Source organism: Cryptomeria japonica, unplaced genomic scaffold, assembly GCF_030272615.1.
Source record: "Cryptomeria japonica unplaced genomic scaffold, Sugi_1.0 HiC_scaffold_83, whole genome shotgun sequence".
In the NCBI taxonomy this organism is placed as follows: Eukaryota; Viridiplantae; Streptophyta; class Pinopsida; order Cupressales; family Cupressaceae; genus Cryptomeria; species Cryptomeria japonica.
In genome coordinates, this window is record NW_026728905.1 from 519,076 (window position 1) to 524,825 (window position 5,750).

The 5,750-nt window shown below is 60.3% G+C and overlaps 1 non-coding gene across 1 annotated transcript; it reads left to right on the forward strand.

The window, feature by feature from the left end:
- Nucleotides 1–3,611: 3,611 nt before the first annotated feature.
- Nucleotides 3,612–3,730, forward strand: LOC131864344 (5S ribosomal RNA). Its single transcript, XR_009363176.1, has one exon. It is a non-coding gene; the product is annotated as a 5S ribosomal RNA (ribosomal RNA).
- The last annotated feature ends 2,020 nt before the right edge of the window (nt 3,731–5,750 follow it).

A 5,750-nucleotide genomic window follows, 5' to 3' on the forward strand; every position in this document is an offset into this window, starting at 1 on the left:
AGTCGACCCATCAAACCCAACACCTCCCCTATATAAGCTATTTGTCTGATTCTCATACATGCGTAGCCTGCAGGAGCAATTAGGACATCGACCCCAACTTTCGGCTTCTAAACGAAAACAAGGTCTTTGAGGTTGGTGTAATGCGAACAACTAGGGGAGTCAACCCATCAAACCCAACACCTCCCCTATATAAGCTATTTGTCTGATTCTCATACATGTGTAGTCTACAGGAGCAATTAGGACATCGACCCCAACTTTTGACTTCTTAACGAAAACAAGGTCTTTGAGGTTGACGTAATGCGCACAACCAGGGGAGTCGACCCATCAAACCCAACACCTCCCCTATATAAGCTATTTGTCCGATTCTCATACATGTGTAGCCTACAGGAGCCATTAGGACATTGACCCCAACTTTTGACTTCTTAACGAAAACAAGGTCTTTGAGGTTGGCGTAATGCGCACAACCAAGGGAGTTGACCCATCAAACCCAACACCTCCCCTATATAAGCTATTTGTCTGATTCTCATACATGTGTAGCCTGCAACAACGATTAGGACATCCACCCCAACTTCTGAATTCGTCTGCGTTGACCGCACCAAAGGTGCACGCCTTGGTGCTCACCAAAATCCGACTTCCGACTTCTTCTGCTATGCGGGGTCTTTGAGGTTGGCGCAGTGCGCACAACCAGGGGAGTCAACCCACCGAATGCAACACCTCCCCTATATAAGCTATTTGTCTGATTCTCATACATGCGTAGACTGCAGCAATGATTAGGACATCCACCCCAACTTTTGACTTCTTAAACAAGACAGGGTCTTTGAAGTTGGTGCAGTGCACACAACCAGGGGAGTCGACCCATCAAACGCAACACCTCCCCTATATAAAGCTATTTGTCCGATTCTCATACGTGTAGTCTGCAGCAGCGATTAGGACATCGACCCCAACTTCCGAATTCGTTTGCATTGACCGCACCAAAGGTGCACGCCTTGGTGTGCACCTTGGAGTGCACTTTGGTGCTCACCTCGGTGCACACTTTGGTGTGCACCTCGGTGTGCACCAAAGGTGCGCACCTTGGAGCGCACCAAAGGTGTACACTTTGGAGCGCACCACATAGGGTCTTTGAGAGGTTGGCGCAGTGCGCACACCAAGGTGGGTGTTGAGGTGCGTGCCGAGGTGGGTGGGTGCTAGGGTGCGCTCCATGGTGGGTGCCAGGGTGGGTGCGTGCTAGGGTGGATTCCAAAGAGGGTCATAGGGTGGGTGCCAAGGTGGGTTGGTGATATAGTGGGTTCAAAGGTGGGTACTAGGGTGGGTTCCAAGGTGGGTCACAAGTTGGGTGCCAGGATGCGTGGGTGTTAGGTTGGGTGCCAAGGTGGGCTCCTGCGTGGGTGGGTGCTAGGGTGGGTTTCAAGGTGGACGCGAGGGCGGGTGCCAAGGTGGGTAACAAGTTGGGTGTTAGGATGGGTGAGTGCTAGAGTGGGTGCCAAGGTGGGTGGGTGCTAAGGTGGATGCCAAGGTGGTTCACAGGGTGGGTGGGTTCTAGGGTGAGTTCCAAGGTGGGTCACAGGTTTAGTGCTAGGGTGCGTGTCAAGGCGGGTGTCGAGGTGCCTGGGTGCTAGGGTGTGGATGCCAATGTGGGTCATAGGGTGGGTACTAGGGTGGGCTGCAATGTGGGTGCCAAGGTGGGTAACATGCTCGGTTGGTTCTAAATTGGGTGTCAGGGTGGGTGTGCACCCACCTTGCCCGAGGTGGGTGCCAAGGTGCCAGTGTGGGTGGGTGCTAAGGTGGATGCCAAGGTGGGTGAGAAGGTGGGTGATAGGTTGAGTGGTAGGATGGGTGGGTGCCAAGATGGGTCACAGGGTGGGTGCAAGGGTGGGTAGGTGCTAGGGTTGGTGTCAGGGTGGGTGGGTGCTAGGTTGGGTTCCAAGGTGGGTGCGAGGGTGAGTGTCAAGGTGGGTCACAGGTTAGGTGCTAGGATGGGTGAGTGCTAGGGTGCAAAGGTGCCAGGGTGGGTGCTAGGATGGGTCGATGCTAGGGTGAGTGGCAAGGTGGGTCCACAAGTGTCAAGGTGGGTGCCGAGGTGGGTGCCAACTTGGGTTCCAAGGTGGGTGCCAAGTGGGCGACTGCTATGGTGGATGCCAAGGTGGGTCACGGGGTGGGTGCCAAGTTGCTAGGTTGTGTTCCAAGGTGGGTGCCAACGTGGCTGCTAGGGTGCGTGGGTTAAAGGGTGTGTCACAACGTGGGTGCCAGGATGGGTGCGCACCCACACTGGCCAAGACGGGTGCAAGGTTGGGTTCCAAGCCCGGTCACAGGCTGGGTGCTAGGATGGGTGGGTGCCAAGGTGGGCACCAGGGTGGGTGCACCCACCCTGGCCAAGGTGGGTCACGGGGTGGGTCCTAGGGTGGGTAACAGGGTGGGTACTAAGGTGCGTGCCAAGGTGGGTCATGGGGTGGGTGCCAAGGTGGGCACCAGGGTGGGTGTGCACCAACCCTAGCCAGGGTAGGTCACGGGGTGGTTGTCGGGGTGGGCGTCAAGGAGCCAAGGTGGGTGGCAAGTAGCCAAGTTGCGTGCCAAGGTGGGTGTCGGGGTGGGTGCCAAGGATCCAAGGTGGGTGCCAAGGAACCAAGGTGGGTGTCTGGGTGGGTGCCGAGGTGGGAGCCAGGGTGGGTCCCAAGGTGAGTGCAAAGGTGGGTGCCAGGGTCAAGGTGAGTGCCAATGTGGGTTCCAAGGTGCCAGGGTCAGGGTGAGTGCCAATGTGGGTTCAAAGGTGCTAAGTTGGGTGCGAGGTTGGGTGCGAGGGTGGGTGGGTGCCAAGGTGTGCTAGGTGGAAGCCCGGGTGGGTCGGCATCCCATGGGTGTCGAGTTGGGTGCCTGATGGGTGCTTCTTGTCAAGTTTTAGTCGTCGGGACTCATTTCGAGCCTTAGAGGTCGTTTCTTGTCCGGTTGCCCTGTCTTCGACCTGGGAACCCAATTTTGGTCCTCGGGTCCCATTTTTTTTTGTCTCGCATCCCACTTTTGGCCTGTGGCCTTTTCGGGGTCGATTCTCGTTTTGGGCATCAGAGCATGTTTCTTCTCCTAAAACCCAATATTTGTTTATTAAGTCTCGGAACACATTTTTGTTCTCGTGGACCCATCATGGGTCTTGGAACGCATTTGTGGTCCTTGGGTCCCATTTTGCATCCCGAAACTTGTGTTTTGGTGCTTGATCCCTATTTTGGGTGCCCACCTTGCACCAAGTGCGCACCCGGGGCAAACCGAGCGCCTTGGTGCACCGGGGCAAGATCGAGCGTGCACCCGAGGCGCCCCGAACATGCACCAAGGTGCACTCGGCCCACATGTGAGCGCAGGTCGTTGCGCCCGAGGTGGTGTGTGGGCACCGCGTTGCAGACGGGACACTGCACGCACACGACGCCCCGTCCAGGTGCACGCACGTAGGCCGGGCCGGGTGCACACCCGACGCCCTAGCAAGGTGCGCGCACCCGGGCAGGGCTCACACTTGGCGAACGGGGCGCACTTCGCGAGGGAGGGTGTGCACCTCGACGGGGGTGGGTGGCCGGGGTGGATTCGCACGTGGGTCGCGGTTTGCTAAGTACACACTGCGACAAGCTCATAACGGGTGCGATCATACCAGCGTTAGTGCACCGGATCCCATCAGAACTCCGCAGTTAAGCGCGCTTGGGCCGGAGTAGTACTGGGATGGGTGACCTCCCGGGAAGTCCCGGTGTTGCACCCTTTCTTAGTTTTTCGCCGGGCGTCGCAATGCTATTTGAATAAACCTTTTGCCCGTTTGCGTTCTCGTCGGGGCCGGGCCGGGCCGGGGTGCGCTGCCCGCACTACCGCGCGCGCGGGGGCGACACCGAGCGCGCACCCGAGGCGCCCCGAGCACACAGGCCACGGTGCAACCCGGGCGTTGTGCGCGCACCCCGGTGCGCCCGAGGTGCTGCGCGCGCACCCAGGTGAAATCGGTGTGCACCTCGGCCAGTGCGCGCTCGGTCGAGTCGCGCACGTTGGCCAAGGTGCACGGTGATGTTTCTTACTCTAAGGTTCCGCACCAGACGCCCGGGACAGGTGAGCGAAGCTGGGCGGGGCCGGGTGCGCGGCCGGGGCAGGTGCACGCAGCTGGAGAGAGCTTTGGAGCACACCAGAGGTGCGCACCTTGGAGCACACTTCGGAGCGCACCAATGATGCGCTCCATTCAAAAGTTTCCTGAAAAGGCAAAAAAAGTTGAGATTATAGAATTTCCCACTTGAGAGATTGTAAAAAAAAAAAATTTAAAATGAAGGAAACGCGGGTGCCAAGGTGTGCGCGCCCGGGTGCGCAGCCCAGCCAAGGTGTGCGCACCAAGGCGCCCACCCTGGCGAAGGTGCACGCAAGGTGCGCACCCGAGGCAAACCGGACAATTAACCCAACTTTCGACTTCGCGCGCACCTGCGCACCTTGGAGCGCACTTCGGAGCGCTCCTTGGTGCGCACCAATCTTGGGCACCTCGGAGTGCACCATGGCGCCCACCAAGGTGCGCACCCGGGGCAAACCGAGCTCCGACTTCGTGCGCACCTTGGAGCGCACGAAAGGTGCGCACCATGGCGCCCACCAAGGTGCGCAGCCCAGCCAAGGCGTGCGCATCAAGGTGCGCACCCTGGCGAAGGTGCGCACCCGGGGCAAACCGAGCTCCGACTTCGTGCGCACCTTGGAGCGCACAAAGGGTGCGCAACCCAGCCAAGGTGTGCGCACCCCGGGCAAACCGAGCTCCGAATCGTGCGCACCTTGGAGCACACTTCGGAGCCCTCCTTGGTGCGCACCGATGTTGCGCACCTCGGAGCGCACCCGGGGAAAACAATGCAATTAACCCGACTTTCGACTTCGTGGGCACCTCGGAGCGCTCTCGGGTTCGCACCTCGGAGCACACCGAGGTGCGCACCTTTGATGCGCTGCCTTCACCAATTTCCAGAAAAGGCAAGAAAACATTGAGAAGGTGTGCGCACCGAGGTGCCCACCCTGGCGAAGGTGCACGCGAGGTGCGCACCCGGGGCAAACCGGGCTCCGACTTCGTGCACGCCATGCTGCGCACCTTGGAGGGCCATGGTGCGCACCTTGGAGCACACTTCGGAGCGCTCAATGGTGCCCAACCCAGCCAAGGTGCCCACCGCGGCGAAGGTGCACGCGAGGTGCGCACCCGGGGCAAACCGGGCTCCGACTTCGTGCACGCCGCACCTTGGAGCACACTTCGGAGCGCTCCTTGGTGCGCACCAGGGCGCGCAACCCAGCCGAGGTGCCCACCCCGGCGAAGGTGCACGCGGGGTGCGCACCCGGGGCAAACCGGGCTCCGACTTCGTGCACGCCATGGTGCCCACCGCGCCAAGGTGCACGCGAGGTGCGCACCCGGGGCAAACCGGGCTCCGACTTCGTGCACGCCGCACCTTGGAGCACACTTCGGAGCGCTCCTTGGTGCGCACCAGGGCGCGCAACCCAGCCGAGGTGCCCACCCCGGCGAAGGTGCACGCGAGGTGCGCACCCGGGGCAAACCGGGCTCCGACTTCGTGCACGCCATGGTGCCCACCGCGGCGAAGGTGCACGCGAGGTGCGCACCCGGGGCAAACCGGGCTCCGACTTCGTGCACGCCGCACCTTGGAGCACACTTCGGAGCGCTCCTTGGTGCGCACCATGGTGCCCACCAGGGCGCGCAACCCCACCAAACGCTCGGACAAAAAAAGAGGGGCCGCTCCAATAACCCCACTTCGGAGCGCACCAGAAAC